At 39.5% G+C, this 20,055-nt stretch overlaps 1 long non-coding RNA gene across 1 annotated transcript; it reads left to right on the top strand.

Moving 5' to 3' along the window:
- The first annotated feature begins 206 nt into the window (after positions 1–206).
- On the top strand, positions 207–1,036 carry LOC112842187 (uncharacterized). The gene is made up of 2 exons (XR_003213897.1): positions 207–251; positions 367–1,036. It is a non-coding gene; the product is annotated as an uncharacterized LOC112842187 (long non-coding RNA).
- Positions 1,037–20,055: the final 19,019 nt, after the last annotated feature.

Below are 20,055 nucleotides of genomic sequence, written 5' to 3'. Positions count from 1 at the left end.
CTTTACTGTGACGTTAAAGTTTTAAGGTCCATTTAAATGTCATGGTTTCCCAGTCCTCCTGTGCTGACTCGCCCCTCTCTGTCTATCCTCTGTGTTATTCTCTCTCTCTGTTCTGCTGTCTGAGTGCATGAGCAAGTTAACCACACCTTTGTGTTTCAGAGGTGGCTTCTTCTCCTGCATTCCTGCCCTTTGATTCTGCACACCTGCAGGTAACAAGCTCACCTGTCCACAATCATCTCATCGGCCTGAAGGTTAAAGACCTTTAGTTGATGCCTGATTGTTGAGCTACCACTGCTAGTAGACAGACTCCTCTTGCTTGTTTGTTTTCCCTTTGAGTTTTACTTACCTCTATTCTCTTCTGTGCAGAAGCCTTGAAGCAGATCTCAGAGTGTTTGCTGAGACAGAATCCCATGGAGGAAAGGATTTATGGACCTGCCTGTTTTCTGACCTTGCATTTCACTAACCAAAAACATTTTGCAAATCATTCTTTTAAATAAACCTGTGACCCTTCTGAGCCTTCATTACAACACTAAACAACATGAATGCATTGTTCCATCCTGCCTTCAATGAACATTTCATGCTGCTGCTGGTGAAATGGTGTTTTCTTTGCACATTATTAAACACCACAGCCTACCTGAGTATTGTTGCTGACCACGTCCATCCCTTTCTGACCATGGGCTACCCATCTTCCAGTAATTTTAATGGGAGATTCACATCTTGGAGGCACAGCTGGCAAATCTGCAGCAACTGTGTGACATCATCGTATCAATATGGACCGAAATCTCTGAGAAATGTTTCCAGCAGTTTGTTGACACCCTCATGCAGTCACTTTTCCTTAAAGGCAGCGGTTCTAAATCATCATCCTACACAGTTTTTATTTAGTACCCTTGCTGACACATGTTAACAAGTATTCAAATGAAGATGTAAACAGTCAGCAGTAGAGACATGTAAGTGCAATATTAGGGGAAACTACCACAACTGCAGTGTAAAGCTTGAATTAAGAGTTTAATGCTTAATTCTATTGACGACTCATATTCAGATCTAAAATAGAGATATGAATCCTCACAGTGATTTTTGTTCATGAGCCCTTTTTAAAAGGAGCAGATTGCATAAAAATGCATACTGAAAATAAGGTTAATGTTGACGTAATATTCCAGCTCAAAAAGAGCGACCTTATATGAATTCCATGTGTAGCAGCAGTGCATCAGAATCTCTCGAGATTACCTCAGCTTAGTACCACATGTGGCCTTGAATGACAATAACAGGTAGGTCATAGAGTGATTAGCACCTAATGACAAATCCAACTTGCGTCTCGGAGTCAGTACAGAGTAAAGCTGGATTTTGGCAGCAGAAAAATGCAGATGTGCTTCTTTCATTGAACAACGTCCCCATAAAATTGATATGAATCTTTACGTCTGTAGATGCTGGTGTAAAGCTGGTGCAAGCAGTTGCACTAATACTGAAGTTAAATACATGTAAACTACGCCTGGGATTTTTGAGGCCGCTTATAGCGGAGGTAAGCTGATGACACAGCTAATGCCTCATTCCCATTTCCTCATTGTAAGTACCATCGACATTTATCAACATTTTATGAGACACCATGTTACCTTTCACTCGGCCAAATGTTTGCAGTATTAGGTCACATGTAGTAGGCTGTTCAAAAGCTTGGCGCCAGACTGCACATCTGAATTTTATTATAAAACACTGTTTCCATGAATGAAATTGAGATGTATAGGAACAGAGCTGTATTTTATTTTATTTTCTTTAACAAAAAAAAAGGAAGATTTTGTATCCCGGCTCCCTCAGATTTGAGAAAAAAAATGAACTCACAATCATGCAAATGAAGATATCACAATTGTACAATGTTGCATCAACTTCTGATAATGTGACAGTGTCTCTTAAACAAATGCTGAGAGTCAGTCCTCGAGCATGTGCGCTGTGCTTTATTTTGAGAGTGCAAAACATGTCACCAGTGCATTAGACATAGAGATGTTGTCAGAGGGTTCATCTTTTTTTGCAGGAGGTTGCAACAGATGGTTTCAATTAATGGGGAAATCCTGTAGGGTTTATTTTGCTATGACTTTTGCTTGTTCAGTAATATTCTTGTGGTTGGTTCATGTTTATTATGCAGATACACGCATCTCTGAAACTGGCGATGCGTTCCAGCAAGATTACGAGAAGTTCCTCCAAAAGAGATGTTGTTGTCAATACAACAGAAAGATTTTCTGACAGAACGTGGCAAACACGGCATCCATGTGAGAGTAATTTCCTGCTCATGTTCAAAGTGTGGAAAAAAAAAAATCTTCCCTGAAAAGTCAATGAACCGTGGCTTCCTTTTTTCTTTCGGTGAGTCTGGATTGATTGATACGTGTCAAACTGTGGCCTGTGATTTTAGCCAGGCAGGACAAACGTAATGGCACGTCATTTGTTTTTTTGTTTTGTTTTATGAAACGCACTGATTTTATTGGAATCCAGCTTGCAGGAAAATGTTCTCGTCTGTGCTTACATTGTTTTTGCCTCATTGTTACTGCAGAATAATCAATAAAATGTGATGTGAACGACAAGTCCTAAAGTCTTAAATAGCACTTGTAGCTGTGAACTCAGAGATTACAGCTGGCATGCATTAGCGGGAGTGTTGCAGCATTATCTCTTTTCTTGGCCAGTGGATTTTCATAAATTTCTTTAAATGTATTTTCTATAATGCTTTGAACAAACTGATCGTTCAGTCGTTACACTGGTGTCAGCGCCCTTCTTTTTTGCAGTTTTGAGCAATAATTCCGTGTTAGTGTATTCTGGGAAAGCTAAACCTTTTGATTATGATATGCAGCATGTGTTGTATTGCTCCACCACTTGGCCTGCACCATAAATCAACAAAGCTAATGCTTGGAAGAGAGCAGTGAAGTGGGATTTAAGCGTTTTATGGCTGAGTTTAGGGAAATGATCACTCCAGATCTTAGTGCTGGAAGCTGCGTTCGATTTGAAATATTTGTTTCCAAAATTAAAAAATATAGTGAAAAAAAAAAGTTAGGCCAAAGGATTAGCAGCACTGTTTTGTCTTCAAGGGTAATGTGCATTTCCAACGCTCTCACCGGGCCAGTGTGTAATCTGCTCAAGTCAACACTTGTCTGACTGACACCTTGACCTCTGACTCCGAAATGTTGTGACAGAGTAGCTGCATTGAAAAATGTTAAAAAGTCTGCAAAAGAGATAAAAGAAATGTGTCCCTTGCGCTTCCTGGAACAAGATGAAAATTGCAAATGAATGCCTAACCCGAGCTCTTGCCCAGAACTGCACATTTGCCAACAAATGAAAGTCAAACTATTGCATTAGTAGTGTGGCAGTGTGCTCATGACAGGCTGTAATATTATATATCTATAGTCCAATCAAATCTTTCTTCAAGTGTAATCATGAGCACAATGCTGCATTCTGGTTTGTCAACACTTAAAAGTCCTGTTGCTGGTTGTTATTCGACTGCGTATCGGCCACATAGGTCTGCCAAACCAGCTCGGATGTCTCCAGTGAACTTCTGAGAAGCCAAACTCTCAAACAAACAGGATCATCTGGTGCACTTGGTGCCAACCTGACCCTGAAATTTAGGGCTGATTTAGTCTTTTTGATGCTACCCAGATGTGAATCTCCACAGTGCTAACAGTGCTGTAGTATTTACTAGCAAAATCCACCGTAACCTGAGTTTGTTTGTCCGTTTTGTGACAAACATAATTGTTTTTTGTGTATGTGTGCGTGTGGGCTGCCATTTAGGTTAATCAAGTATTGTTATTGAGTATCAGTGTTCATTTTCATCGCATGTAGTTTTGCCGATCGAACAGCGGTTTTCATTCGGCTGATGATTTTGCTGTAAACGTTTATGAGTTTGAAATTTGTTGTTTTTAACATGATTTTAACCACCATTAGTTTCTTTTCATGCCTGAGATGCAGTGAAAGCGGATAAATGCAGTCACTCAGTGGCGTGCTGTACGATAGATTAACTACTGTCTAATATTTACGCAGAACTTTTTTTCCTGTCATATCAAAAAGCATCGATCTGCAGGAACTTAACCTGACACCTTGTTTTCATTTTGTCTGTAGTTTTTGATTTTAGTCTATCCTGTACTTGCAGGGGAAATCCCTGTTAATAGTATGTAAACACAATGAAAACCAGTTCAGGCCTACTGAAAGGGTAATCTGAGGAACTGTAATTCTCATGCACTTGGCAGTAAGGTGTAGGTCTGTTCAATGGCAGCACTCACCTGCCAATTTATTAGGTATGTTAGCACCGGGGTACCTCTAGAGCGCCTTTAATCTTCCAAGGCATAGAAACTTGAAACTTTCCTCAGATATTTTGGTCGATATTAACATGACAATATCACATAGTTGCTGCAGATTTGTCAGCTGCACATCCAAGATGTGAATCTCCTTTTCCACCCAAAGGTGTGCCAGTGGATTGACATCTGGAGACTCTGGAGACCCAGTGAAGCACAATGAACTCATTGTTATGTAAACTCAAAACTTCAGAAGATGGGTAAACTGTGGCCATAAAGGGATGCGCATGGTCGGCAACAATACTCATGTAGGCTTAAAATGATGCTCAGTTGGTACTAAGGGGCCCAAAGTGTGCCAAGAAAATATCACTCACACTATTACGCCACCACCAGCAGCTTGAATCATTCATACAGTGTGGGATGGATTCATGCTTTCATGTTCTTTATACCTAATTCCGACTCCGCAGAGGCAACATTTTCCCACTTCTGGGAACCTGTGTGAACTGTAGCCTCAGTTTCCTGTTCTTAGCTGACAAGAGTGGCACACTCTGCTCATCTATTATCTAAGGTCTAACATGTTGTGCGTTCAGAGATGCTCTTCTGCATACCTTGGGTGTTATGAGTGGATATTTGAGTTAATTTTGCCTTTTTATCAGCTCAGAGCAGTTTCTCTATTCTCTTCTGACCTCTGGGATCAACAGGGCAATTTCACCCAGAGAACTCGTGCTCACTAGATATTTTATCTTTTTCACGCCACTCTGAAAAAGATAAAATATGGCTGAGCAGGGAAATCTCAGTAGATCAGAAATATCTGAAATAATGAGAGCACACTGGCACCAACAACCATGCTCTGGTCAAAATCACATTAATATTCATTAACCATTTAGCATAGAGCAACATTTCTTTAAGTTTTCCTACAGCAGCACAGATAGATCAGCAGCTGGATCCTTGCACAGACCATCTGGAGGATCATTAACCAGGAAAGCAGTTGCATGTTACTTCATGTCTAAACAGACTAGTAGCCCCCTGTGCACTTTGCATTTTTGTAGGGCTGTTACTCAGAAAAAAATAAATAAAAAAAAATGACACATTCACCGCCAGAAAAATGTGAAGGCACAAGTGATTTATTACAAAGAAGTGAAATAAACACAGGTTTTCTGTTGTCCCATTGTGCATTTGTGACAGAGACATATGACATGGGAAGTTTATTTGAATGTGACCTCATGTTTCTGGCTTCCTAGTTCATCAGCAGCCTTAATGTTACCCCTGGAAAATACATCAGGTCCTCTAGTTGACTTAAACTTAACACTCACTTTTACAAGGACCGTGAAATTTGCAAAGCCTTATGTACATAAAGTATTCAGTATAATGAATGATCATGTACGAAACACATACCGCATGATAATTTGTACTGAAAAAGTTTATTAATGTTTATTTATACTGGTTAGTGTTTCACATTCAGTGAACTTTGACCAGAAGACTTTTGGTGACTTATGTAAAGTGTTTATAACCGAAATTCCTCCACAAATACTGACATATTTGGTGCAGAACAGCAATTTAACTGCTAATTAGAGATTAAGATTAATTGCAACATGTTGGCAATCTGTCTGTGTTTGTTAATTAGACAATAGTTATGTGCAAACATTTGCCAGTCTGTCTAAGAGTGATTGGAGGAAGTCTGAGACAGAATGGATTTGTTTGGAGACAGGTTGCTTCAACTTGTGCAATTGAAAATAATGCCCAGAGGTTAAGGATGTTGCATGTTCAACCTCTGGGTGACCAGTTGGTTGGTGCAACTACTTGTCAGTTACCAAACAACAACTAAAGGAGGTTACCGTCCAATTTTTATTTATTTATTTAATCTAATCGTTAAATTAATAGTGCTTTTGGCTGAAATGTCATTTAGTTTTAGTGATTCCATTTCAGTTTTCTTTGCTTTTAGTCACAATTTAGGCCTCTAAATATGTTTAATTTTAGTCTAGTTGTAATTTACTAAATATCATGAGGTTAATGCAGACTAAATATAAATTTAATATATATTCTTCAGATCAAGATTCAGTTTGCTGTGTTTTTACCAGTGAGAGGTGCTCGACACTGTTTACAAAGCGTATTTGCAAAGAGCATGGGAGTCAGCTGTACTGTTTCCAAAAAAACAAAACAAAACAAATCTGTAATGCTTCCCGGGGACAAACCAAATGTGCACATCTAACCTTATTGCACAAAGGGATTCACTTCCAAACTCATCCGTCTTTCTACACAACCTAATGAGTTTTAATTGGCTCTGAGCTCTCCAGAATATTTTCATCTCATTATTCTTCGTCATTTCATCATCGTTTTTGTCCTCATGTGAAAGTTTTTGTTCGTGTTTATTTATTAACAAACGAATGAATCCTGCCTTGAACACAGTTTAGTGGCAGTGGACCGTGATGAACAGTGGTTAATACCACATAGCTTGTACAGTAGCTATCTGTATGGTGAAGGTTTATATCATTAGCACTGACACAAATGTGTTACAGCTGAAAAGCATTTTTAATTAATTCTATTTATATTGAGCAATATTCCTTGAGTTTATTTCAGAAATAAGAGTACATTCCTCTCTTCTTACCATTACTTGGTGTCTGGTTAATGGGAATAAAAGCTGAGCCATGAAGTAGACCTGAAACACGTGACAACAATAAATAAGGCTGTCATCCTTTTTTATTATTTTATGTGGATGTCTGCTAAGTTACAAAAGTCCTATGAGTTAGTGTTTCACACAGAAAACAGTGCCTTGCTTGTTGGCAGTCCAACCTTTTGTTCTGTTATCTGTCTACAGCACCATGGAAAATATTTGCCTAATATCCACAGAGCAGCTTGTTTGGCCAGGCGCAGACAACGCTCATAAGAATAAGCAGCTGCCTCACGGTCTGCCATTCTTTATTTCCTTGCAAGGGAAATTACAAACTAGCTTGTTTTAAAGATTAATTCTTGCACGAAGATTGTAAAGCAGACGCTTCATTTCGCTAGTTGTGAATCCTGTGCTTCACAGATCGTGCAATTGCAGGAAACCCGCTTTACTGAGCATTAGCTCACACCAAGCCTGAACACTGAGCAGAGTCTCTTCTCAGTGGATGAGCTAAGCTGAACACTTAGCGGTAAAAAACCCCACAACACTCGCAAAACAATCGAAGATCCAACAGATCCAAGACGCCTGCATGATAATGACATCACTGCTAACAAAAACACATGAAATTGAAAATAAACAGTCCCATGACTCTTGGAGCTCTTTGACACAAACTTGTCTGTAGTTAACGCCCCATCGGGTAGCAACAATATGTTACCTGAATCATCTTCTGTCTTATGTCAACTTATCCTCGATTCATGATTTGTACAAATCTAGAATCAGGAAATGAGCAGACCCATCGCACCCTGGACACAACCTGTTCCAACTTCTCCCCAACTCGCCAAAACAACCAGACATCTGTAAAGTTTCTTTTTAAAGACATCACTCTGATGAACACACACACACACACACATATGAGTTTATATATATAGATACAGAGTACTGCATAGTATCTTTGCTGTTCCTCGGACTGCATTCTTTTGAACAGAGGTCTCGGATGTCTTTCCTTGGATCTGCTGCAGCCAATCACCCAGTTTGGGGGTCACTGCCCCAAGTTCTCCTATTACCACAGGGGCCACTGTTGCCTTCACCTTTTCAAGCTCCTCCCTTAGTATTTCTCACGTTTCTCAAGTTCCTTCTTCCTGATGTTGCTGTCACTTGGTTATATCTACATTTATCACAACGACAGTCTTCCTCTACTTTTCCACCTCTGCTATGTTCTGTGACCTGTTTGTCTGTCTGTATCTGGAAGCCCCACAGGATCTTGGTTCGGTCATTCTCAACAACCCTGGGGGGAGGCGTGTCCCAATTTGACCTTGGGACTTCCTTGGCACAGATGTTCCTCCATCTTCTATCTGCTGGTGGTACGTACCATTCCAACATCTTCATCCACCATTGCACATATAAATATAAATGTATTTGCTATTATCTGTTTTCTATTCTGTTAAGTACACCAAGAGCAAAGAAAAGAAGAGCCCAATTCCTTGTGTGCATACCCTTACTTGGTCAATAAAGCCGATTCTGAGAGCAGAGAGCCGACATGCCACTGCGGTTATGAAACCACTGCATTATTGGCCATCATTTTGTGGTTTGTTTGTTTTTTTTCTTATAATAACAAGAAACATTTAGAGATATTTTGTGTTTTTTTCATATCCATTAAACATTAGCTGTCAGTTAAGTCAGGTTAAATTATCACCACTGACCCCCTCTGATAATAGCGTGCTGGTGGTGGTGGCATTTGATTTTTAATTGCAAGGTTCAACTCCCGCTATGTTTTTTTATGCAGTGCTTTTGCATGACAGTATTCTTTCCTTTCATCTGTCCTTGTTCTGGGTAGTGTCAGTGCTGAAGCACATGCTTGTCAAATGGTTCAGTGTAGCCACTGTGTGGGTCACATAGTAAGCAACATGTTTTGGGTTTTTTTTTGTTTATTTGTGTGTGTGTGAAATTTAAATAGAGGTTTAGATGAATACCATAATTAGGGTGCAAACTCTTTGTTAGATTTGTGCATCCACATTCTAACAGTTGTGTAGAAACTAGCCTTTTTAATACACCTACCAGATGTGGGAGACAGAAAAAACTCCCAAATCACACAATTTAACACAAGCAGTCATTCTGCTCTCATCATATTCATGTACCATTTGGTTACAAACCCTGTGTTTAAGTCCATGGCCTGCAGAAAGTTGTATTCTCCTAGCAAATTCCAGTCTGATCATCTCAGTGGTAATGAATGGAGTAGAATACTTGAACAAGTTAAAGGTAGTATATAGTATGTATAAATACTCCAAAAGCTAAAGCGCATGGCAATGCACATGCTGTTCCCTCACAAGCTCTCATTCTCTTGTTCAAAACAAGGTTCCTATTATGCTTTCCAAATTGTAAAATGCGATGCCTTTCGAATGTTATCACAGATGTTTGGCAATTTACACTTTCATATTGAAGACATATCTTTAGGCTTACACTCACGATGTGTCTGCATTAGTGTGATTTTATGAATTCCAAGCGTAAGCAAGCCCTGCCAGCATGGTGACAGACAGGATACAGCAGTGCGGCTAACTGCTTATCACTTTATTGTTTTAGCGTGTTTAGCTTTCCCAAGATATGCCTGACTTTGTTGAGAGTGATTACTGACAACTTAATCAGAGGTCATGTGAACTGACTTGTAGCTTTCTTTCTCATTTATCTGTAATGAACCAAAAAATTGTTTTTATTTAACAGCTATGGTATACAACACTGTGTCAACATGCCCGACTTATATGTGCATATATTATATGCACACAGCTGCAGAAATTTATCTTGGTTATGACAGAGCAGCGGTCTGTTTCTGCTGGCTGAATTGACTGTGGTAGCTAATTCTCATTTTCAGCCATCATTTGTCAAAAGAAAGAAAAATAAACATGGAATAAAAATGATGACTAAAATTTAGGATTTGTGGTTATTACTTCAAGAACAATGGTTTACAATCCTTGGGAACCAATATGCCTGCTGTTTGAGAATGGGCAGGTCCAAACAGACCAATAAAACATCCATCCAGCCATCCCCTGCTGCTTATCTGTTTCTGGGTCGCAGGTGCAGCAGTCTAAGCAGAGATGCCCAGACCTCCATCTCCCCAGCCATCTCTTATAACTCTTCTGGGAGGACACTAAGCCAGTTTAGAGATATAATCTTTCTAGCATTTCCTGAATCTACCCTGGAGGTTCCTCCTAGACAGACATCCCCCTATGACTAGGTGTAAATCCTAGTCAAAGGCCTCAAGAGGCTCCTTCCAATGTGGAAACTCTCATATGAGTCTCCCCCAAATGGCCGAATGCCTCAACTTATCTTTAAGGCTTCCACCATGTGTACCCACAATCTCATTCTTTTGGTCACTACATGGAGTTCATAACCACAGGTGAAGCTAGGAATGTAGAGCTACTACTGGATGCAGATGCTGCACCCATCTTGCGTTATACTCTCCCTTCACTCATCAATACGACCCCAATATACCTGAACTCCTGACGTACAAAGTCTTGAATTATCAGCCCACATCATATCTTATACTCTCACACTGCAGGTTTAGTTGTGATTCCTGGAGTTTCTAATGGGAGGCAAAACTTTCAGCTTTCACGTTGACCCTAAACCATCACTTAGCTATTCTGCTGTAGCCTCTGTCTGCTGCAGGACTTCACGAGATGCAAAGTGCATTTCTTCTCTGCTCACTTCTTTTCACTCCTTACATGTTTATGAATCTCAGCAACATGTCATATTTTCATCTTCTCTCTCCCTTAGTTTGTGTTTTGTCCTGTCTCCCTATGCTCTCCTTTTCTTCCCCCGTTTTCCCAACAACCCCCTGGCCAGATGTGGCTGCCCCTCCCTGAACCTGGTCCAGTCACAGGTTTCTTCCTGTTTAAAGGGAGTTCTTCCTTCCTACTGTTCCCAGGTGCTTGCTCATAGGGGGTCATTTGATGGTGTTTTCTCCAGAATACTGTAGGGTCCTTACCTTACAGCAGGGGTGGGGAACTCTAGGCCTCAAGGGCTGGTGTCCTGCAGGTTTTAGATATCACACTGGGTCAGCACACCTGAATCAAATGATTAGTTCATTACCAGGCCTCTGGAGAACTTCAAGACATGTTAAGGACAGAATTTTTCCATTTAAATCAGCTGTGTTGGATCAAGCACACATCTAAAACCTGCAGGACACCGGTCTTTGAGGCCTGGAGTTTCCCCACACCTGCCTTACAGTATAAATAAAAGGTTAATGACATGAAATGAATGCACTGATATATTTTTATGTGTAAGGTAAACCCCTTATATGTGTAAACAAACAACTGCTACAATATGTGCCTCTCTAAGTTGCTCGTCTTTAATGTAACCAGAGTTTTTTCGGAACTTAGCGTAACAGCATTATCTTATTTTGCACCTTAGTTTTGCAGTAATATTTTATATTATCTTACTTGTTGACTTGCTTTATTTTTCCTTTCTGTGTATTTATGTTATATTTAGGATTAAAATCTTTGTAACCTTTTCAGTGTTGACTCTTCATTGCTGGGTTTCCCCAGAAAAAGCAATTTTTTAATCTCAATAGATGAGTGACAGAAAGCAGTCCTGGCGCTGTCCAACACTCACTGGGTACCAGTCTGACTTATTGCTGGCTATGCAAAGCTCTCACTACAATTGTAATGAGAACTCCCACTCGACCACCACCAACCCCCACAGGACACCCTGAGGAACGCGCTCGAATGCCTTCTCCAAGTCTACAAAACACATGCAGACTGGTTGGACAAAGTCCCATGTGCCCTCAAATATCCTTTAGAAGATATAAAGTTGGTCCGGTCTATAGAATATACCGGGCCAAGTTCAAGCACTGGCGTAAATGTAATTTTCTTATAACTTATATGATTAACTGTCTGCAATATTTTATTTTAAAATGCTATTAAAAGAAAGAATGACAACTTTAGCACTTGGATAAACCCTCCTACATTAGCTGCTTAAAAATATAAAATATGGAATCTGTCATTTTGACACAAAGCGCTGGGGACATTCGCAATGTGGGAAGTGACTTTCTGAACAGTATTTGATTAATTATTATCATTATTACTCATTATTGTACCGAGATAAATGCTTCCTTGATTTGTTTCGTCCTGGCTGCAGGAGATTCATGTTGGAAAACGGTCTTCAAGGACCACCTCAGGCCACTGCTAATGATTTGTTAACACACAGAGACGTGTGCACAGATAAATAACTGCGGTTCAGAGAAACATATTGCAGCTCTAAATATGATTTGCCAACATAAGGTTGCCTTTGAAATCAAAAGTCTAGTCGTTGCTAAGAAAGCATGACAGAGAAAACAAAATACCTCACCCATATGGCTGTCTCATGCTCCAAGTTAGCAACATGTCAGCACTGCCTTACATTCTTGGTCTGCTTTTGTTTGTTCTTGACAATTTCTTGGCAAATTTGTGTCATCCACTGTTCTCCATGCCCTCTGGCTCTAAACCTTTCCACATTGGAAAGCCCACTTAATATCTGATAAAATAAACTGTTGTTCTTGTGAGTTCTAAACTTCTATTTGAAGGTTATAAAGAACATATGAAAGAGCCGGTTTAACCACGTCTTCTACACCTGTTAACACTGCATTTGTGTCACAGTCCATTCTATGAAAAAATGAATCTGTTTCTGTTAATTTCAGGTATCTGAAGATAGACTGTTTTCTTTACTTTAGCCATCTGGGTGTCTTTGCTTGAATGCTGGCACGGCGGTTTTCTTAATTCATTTTTGGCAGCCAGGACTGCTGTTGGAAGGTAATCAAAGCAAATACAGCCCTATGCCGACAGGTGGTTTGCTTTTAAAACACAGACTGAATTAAAAGTGGCGGCATGGTAACAGCATCTTTCTTCCTCCTGCTGTCAGCCCAGGTGTTTAATGCTTGGTCAGATCCTTCACAGCAGAAGTATCCAATTCCCTAGAAGCATGCTATATGACACTTTAATGATTGTTTGGAAAGGACCTGACTTGTGTCATTTTTGCTCTGTATGTTCCTGACAGAGACCCACAAATCAAGCACTCTATAGGTCTACAGTATTCATTCATTCAGAGGAAAGCTAAAGCTGGAGCAGGAGACCATCTGTATCTAAAGAGTCACACCTGATACAGAAAGTTCTTCAAAATCTGAAACTTTACTGATAACAGAAGATATACTCACCAATCACTTCATTAGTTACATCTTGCTAGTACCAGGTTGGACCCACTTTTTCCTTCATTTTTCATGGCACAGCTTCAACAAGGTGCTGGAAACGTTCCTCAGAGACTTTGGTCTATAGAGGTTTTGCACGTGATGTCACGCGCACGTCGTTAAAGAGCTGTCTGCCATATTGGACGTGATAAGCGGTAGTGATCACATCCAATCACTCATACATAGTTTACATAGAAATTATCATTACTTTTCCCCCCTCACAATGCCTATATTCTGCTGGTAAGAGCAGCAATCATGAAGGACAGAAAGATAATCTTTTTTTAATCACTCTCCTGTTTCAGATAGAAGAATAAGAAAAATAATGGATACCGGCATCAGATAAATAATATAACAGTATAACTTACTTGAATTTTTAAAGTCACAAACATCTGTTTCAAACAATAATTGACCATTTAAAATTTTTACATTTATATTTTCATAATCTCTTTCTATTTTTTTCTTTCTCATCTTCTTCGTCTGCCTCCTCCATCACTACTTTCGCCTTCTCATCTCCGTCTCATGCTCTTCTTCCTCACCTTAAGCCTCACTTCTGAACTAAAGTCAGGGTTCAAAAATTAGAAATCCTACATGAACATAGTTAATCTTAATGTTGTTTCAGTTAGTTATCGTGGGCAGATCAGACATGTGACCCTCACATTTCTGGACTCCTGGCAAGAGATGGCTAAACAACAACATAACCGTTACAAGCTAACGTCATGCTAGCTAGCGTTAGACTCTAACGTCCTTAAACTTTTAACTACTTTCCTTCTGATCAACAGTTTGGTTACATTCTCTCATCATATTATAGTTTATTTGCTAAGTGCGAGTCTGCCCATGATAGATCCACATCAAAAAAGTTTCAGCAACAGCCATGAACAGCAGCCAACAGCAGCACTTACTGACAGAAAATTAATTTCAACTCAGTGTCAGTATCAAAATGTAAAAAAAAACAAGGTAAATACCTGAGCAGTGACCGTGGTCCACTTAATCCATCGACTGTAGTTCCAGGCAGAGTCTAGTGACTGGGGTTTGTACCCATCTTGACACAAAATACAATCATCATTCTGGTAGACTGGTGTTTAAACTATGCCCACAACACAACAGCACCATCAGCAGCTTGAACCAGTCACAAAAAGCAAGATGGATCCATGTTTTTATGTCGTTTATGTCAAATTCTTAGTTAAAAAAAGATTTTTGGGGGGCTATTTTTACCTTTATTGGGAGCAAGTATAATTAGGAAAGTGGGAGAGAGAGAAAGCGAAGACACGCAGCACCTGATCTCAGGTTGGACTCCAATGGCACCCTAGTGGCAACTGGTGTGCCCTTCTGCTCCTGGTATAGCCAATCTGCGTCAGGGTTTCACATGCTTTGCATTTAGAGATGCTTTTCTGCATACCTAGTTTGTTACAAGTGGTTATTTGCCTTTCTTTTAGCTCAAAGCAGTCTGGCCATTCTTCTCCTATGAACTCTGGTATTAACAAGGCATTTTCACCCAGAGAACTGCAGCTCACTGGTCATTTTCTCTATTTTTTTTAGACCATTTTTTGTAAACCATAGAGATAGTTTTGTGGGAAAATCCCAGTAAATCAGTAGCTTCTGAAATAACAGGGCAATGGCATGCCTAACTGCATAATTGGCTAATTAGATATTTGTGTTAAAGAGCAGTTAAACAGGTTTACCTAATAAAGTTGCTTGTGAGTGTACAAATAAAATATATTTTATTTAAACAGTAAGTAATTAAAAAATGAGCCACTCTTTATTTCTATTCAGGGAAAGGCAGTTTAGAAATTACTAAAGCCTTGAAAATGGAAGTGTCATAGACCCTATTTATTATTGCAATGAATAAGTTAAATAATCTGTCTCATGGAAATAATAAATATACCACTTATCTACTAGATAAATGGAAAGTTAGGGGTTCCATATCAGATACCTGTAGTTACAATCCTCTGACAGATGGAACCTGTGTTATGTAGCTGTCAGACATAGGGTCCCCTATCATGTGAAGTGTGTAGTGTCCTCATGCCAAAATCTAAACAGCTCTCAAAGGGCGTTGTGAATATCTGGCACAGATTTAAAAGATCTCCAAATTATCTGCAATAAATTAGTCTTGTACCGTCAAGTGGCACAGATTTCAAGCAACTGCCAATTTATCCAGGACTGGCTGGAGACTTGAGCGAAAAAAAAACCTTTTCAAGAACCCCCAAATTTCATCGCATTGTCTGTAAGTATGCAACACTTGGTCAAGTACATGTCTAATGTCTAAAACAGATTACAGAAATGTGACCTGGACGTCAGGCGTGTCAGGAGAAAGCCACCGCTGTCCAAAAAGAACATTAAAACAAAACTACCTTCTGCCAGTGTACATGTAGGCAACAAAACAGACTTTTTGAAATAATGTGCTCTTGACAGATGAATCAAAGATAGAGCTGTTTGGCCAGACTAACAGTGTTTTAGTGTGTTAAGTTCCCAGCACTGACTAATTTTGTTTAGAGTGATCCATTAAAAGCTAAACAAGAGGTGAGACTAAATAAGACTTGTTTCTCGCCACCTTTTGGATTCATTCTCATTTATCAGTATCAGTCCAAGCGGTTTTATTTTACAGTTAGAGAATGAAAAAAGTGACATACACTTGTAAACTTGTATGTGCATAAATAGTATTATGTTTAAAGTGCTTTGGGTCATAACAAGTCATTACTCACAGCTCTGGACACTGTATGTAAAAAGAAAAATGAAGCAGATTTTTAGCCTAATAAGGAAATCTGGTAATAGGGTAATACAGTTTATACCAAGCAGATTTTCCTCAATGATTAATCATTTCAATAAATAAACCCATCCATCCATTTTCTTCTAGTGGGGCAGAAGCCTATCAAACCTACCATGGAGTGAGAAGCAGGGTACACCCTGGACAGGTCGCCTGTCTGTTGCAGGGCCAACACAGAGGGATAGACAACCATTCGCACTCACATTCACACAATAATCCTCACCCTCAATAAATAAACACTTTAGTTTTAATCAAAATAATTGCTTAATGTTTACTGAAGGAAAAAAATCTTTTTTTTGAGTGCAAAGAGTGCAAGGAGAGTGTTAATCAAGTGAATTTAATCAGTGGTATTTGATAATTAGACCCATCATGGCATAACAAAATCCCAGCGGTGATAGGATTTAGGACAGGACACCCCCAGGGTCCAGACACTGATGGTGGTGAAGAGGTAGACTGAAACTTGGATGGAGGTTTGAGTTATTTGGGTGAGGTGGGGATGGGGAGGAGGTGGGTTTCACAAATGAGAGTCTGAAAAGCAGAATGATGGAGAGCACAGATTTAAACCACATGGAGAGGAGGCTGATTGGCTCAAAAAAGAGACAATGCTATAAACAGTTTAGTTCAATGAGTCCTGGCATTGTCATCTTAAGGAACAACCTGGTCCTTTGATGTTTTTTAGATGAACGTAGACCTGACCAACTGTAGCAACCCCAGATCATAAGATTTTCCCCTTATACACGAGGCATATGACGGGCACATCACTTCATCTGTCTCTCTCCTTACCCTGATGCAGCCATCACTCTGTAGCAGGGACTCATCCGACCAGATTTTTTCCATTGCTTTGGAGTCCAATCTCCATGGTCTATGGTAAATTGAAAACTTTTTTTCACTGATAAGTGGTTTTCTTAAGGCTAGACAGCTGTTTAGTCCCAATCTGTGCATATAATAGTATAGTGAATTTCATTAAACACAGCCATGGGATATATCTTTGATGTTTTTAATGATTTCATTTCACTACACATTTACTCTGACCACATTTCTTCCTCAATGATTGTTCACAGCTATCCTTCCAGGGTTTAATAGTGCGCTGGACAGTTCTTAACCAAGTAGCTTTAGCAGTCTCCTATTCCCCAGTCTCAGACTGAGAAACTAGTTGGCAACCCCTGGGAACTGTTGTGTTCAGAATTTTTGGAAGGAATCTCAGGAGAAATCTTTTAAAAAATGATTTACTTTGCTTTTGGCAGTTGAAATTACAAGTTTACACGGCTTACACAGTGCTGTGGACCTCTATGTGAACCTGCAGCATGTTTCACAAGAAGGATGACCCTCAAACGGGCTGTACAACATTATATAGTGAGACAAAAACAGATTATAGCAGCTATTTTCCTCCCGCACGGACGTGGCAGTCTTGGTGTCTGCTCCGACGCATCCTCGTATTTCCGTGACCTCGTCTGGAATCTGCTCCCTCGTCTGTAAGAGACAGAAAAGCAAAACACCTCTCTGGCTAGCCTTGATAATCTAATGTTATTATCCATTGTTCTTCTAGTGATTCAAAGTTGGTTTAGAATATCGTGTTCGGAACTCTCTGACCCAGGGACTTATTTTAATTATTGTCTAGGTGTGTAAACGTGTTTGCAATTACCCCTCCGCACTCTAAGTCATTTCCTACAATATATCAGTCCGGACAGTCACGCTGAACGAATCTTATGACCTTCAAAAGACTGAGTGCCAACTCATTATGAGCACATTTGCAGTAAATGTAGGAAAATGATTATAACCACTTAATTTAGTAAAATAAATCAAACATTTTCAATCCCAACATAACCACTGCTTGTTAGAGACAAATGTCTGTTCCCTGATTGGTTGCTGGAGGTTGCTGTCGGCAGGTGAAATCAGTTGCAAAGAGGATGCTGCACCAAAAACTCCATCGTTATTGCTTTGAATGTTAGCAGATTGCCACAATTGCCTGTAGTTTGCATGGAAGACTTCAACATGTCTGCAAACACTCGCTAATAACAGAGTAAAACTTGTGTTTCACAGTTTGAACAAGGACACCTTCTCAATAAAAGTTGTGCCTAACAACTGCAGCCAACACGTTTTAGATGTTGAAGCTTTTACTGAGAAGGTGAACAGTCTTTGTTGGCAGATTGTGTTGCACTTTTCACATTTTCACTGGCACTTGCAGAGTGGACGGTGAGTGTTTGCAGACAGTTAGGAGGCAGCTGTGGAAATGTGCTAGGCACCAAAGCAATCATAACAAGGTTTTTGGTACAGCATGCTCTTTGTGACCTGTTTTACTAAAACCTATCTATTCTTTGACACCGTATGAGATGTGAAACTGCCACAGCATCCAGGAACATGGTTGTTTTGTTCACTAAGGGTTAAGTAACCTGTTGCCAACTGAGAGATAATAATCACTGCGCTAATTATCTAATGGAAAGCTCTTACCTATCTTCTTAGTTAAATCCAGGTGGTGTTTTTTTTTTCTTTTTTGGCCAGACAGTGTACTTTAAAAAAAAGCAAAATCTGGGACTGCTCCAGGAACAAGCGTTTATGTCCCAAAACATGTCTTTTTTGTTTATTTTTTTATTTTATTTTTTTAACTTCACCAAGCAAACATTGTCAAAGAGAAAGCCCAGTTTTATTCAGTGGGCTAGATGCCATACCAATTCTTGAAATGGTTTGGGACAATATGATACTAATCACACAACAACCAGCAATATCAGAAACAGAGCTAACACATTTAATAGCAGGGTGCATTTTCTGAGACTTTGAAAAGAGCACATTCTGTGTTGCAACATGCCCAGAAACCTGATTAAAATTGCTCCCCAATATTGTCATGGCATGAAAATGACAGGAGCTGCATGTAAACAATTTTCTCTTGTACTTGGAAAATAATGGGGGCTGTTATGGAAATTTAGTTTTATTTTTTTTTCATCAGTTCTTTAATAAGTGTTTGGATGGAGCTGAACATTAAAAAAAGAGAAGAAGAAGAGACTGTTTGATTTAATATACAGTTTTTTGTAATAACAAAAATGTGAACATTAGTGTGCAGTACTGACTTTAGAAATGAAATTACATGGGGCATATTTTAGAGATGTGAGAGGGAGACACAGACAGGAAACACTCATTATAGAAAGTGGATAATAAGGCATGATGTGATGACAGTTTTGCTGCCCTGGCATTGCAGTAAAGGGGCTTAGTCCACCAGTCACATTAAAATTGTGTCCAGATTGTGTGCTAGCTGTATTCCTCACAAAGCCTTCCAAGCTTCCCTTTCCATGAGCGTCCCTGCTGGCCAGCCCCAAGAATACTTAAGAAAACACTTTGGTTAACGATATCTTGCATTTAAATGTAGCATTTCCTGATTGCTGAATAGTTTAGATGCTGTAAGTGTACAGAAATGTTAATTTCACAGTCTAGAGGATGTAACAAACTGGCTGCCTTCCCCCCCTTAACATGAATCATCCTCTTTTCTAACTTTAGAAATGAAGTATGTTCAGCCATGGTTTTGAGCTGGGCTGCAAACAAGCTGTATAAAATTACGACTGCTTAAAGAATTCAGTGGTGCTGACGTTTGATTATTCGAAGCTTAAACAGCTGATGAGAAAAGATTAGGAGAGCAACACACAGGTGTGACAGGGTTGCCAAGTCTCATCAAGCCTTCCACCTCCGTGCCAGCGGTTTGACCTTACAAGGCGTCTGTTAGGTATCTGCCATGCCATGGTTACATTCTTCTTATATCCCAGGTAAACATTGTTGAAAATGAGCGTTCTGTTCTTTTACTGCTGTTGTCCTGCTTGTCCAAAATTCTGCCAAGACTCTAAGAACATGTGAGCCAATGAGATTATATCTTGACATATCAGTTTTCATCTTTCGTCCTTGTCTTTTTTTTTGTTTATATTTTGTCTCAGTTTTTAATAATATGACTTTATAGTTTGTAGTCTGAAGTCTCAACAGCCAGCTGAAGTGTGCCGTACTGTGGGATTCGTCCAAAGTTATGGCAGAAATGATGTGGAGTGTAATTTCTGTTCTTTTATGTTTTTCATACCATTTCATTAGCCAATAACAAAGCAATAACAAAATCATTTCATTTTTAGAACAAAGTCAGATGAAACTTTAGTATCTGCAGTATCCACAAAACCAAGCGGTCTACAGTTAGGTTTATAAAATTTTGGACAGTGACACATTTAAATAAAAATGTGCCTCAGTATTCCTTTCC

Source organism: Oreochromis niloticus, linkage group LG14 (genome assembly GCF_001858045.2).
Source record: "Oreochromis niloticus isolate F11D_XX linkage group LG14, O_niloticus_UMD_NMBU, whole genome shotgun sequence".
Taxonomy (NCBI): Eukaryota; Metazoa; Chordata; class Actinopteri; order Cichliformes; family Cichlidae; genus Oreochromis; species Oreochromis niloticus.
This window is presented reverse-complemented; position numbering and strand designations above follow the sequence as displayed.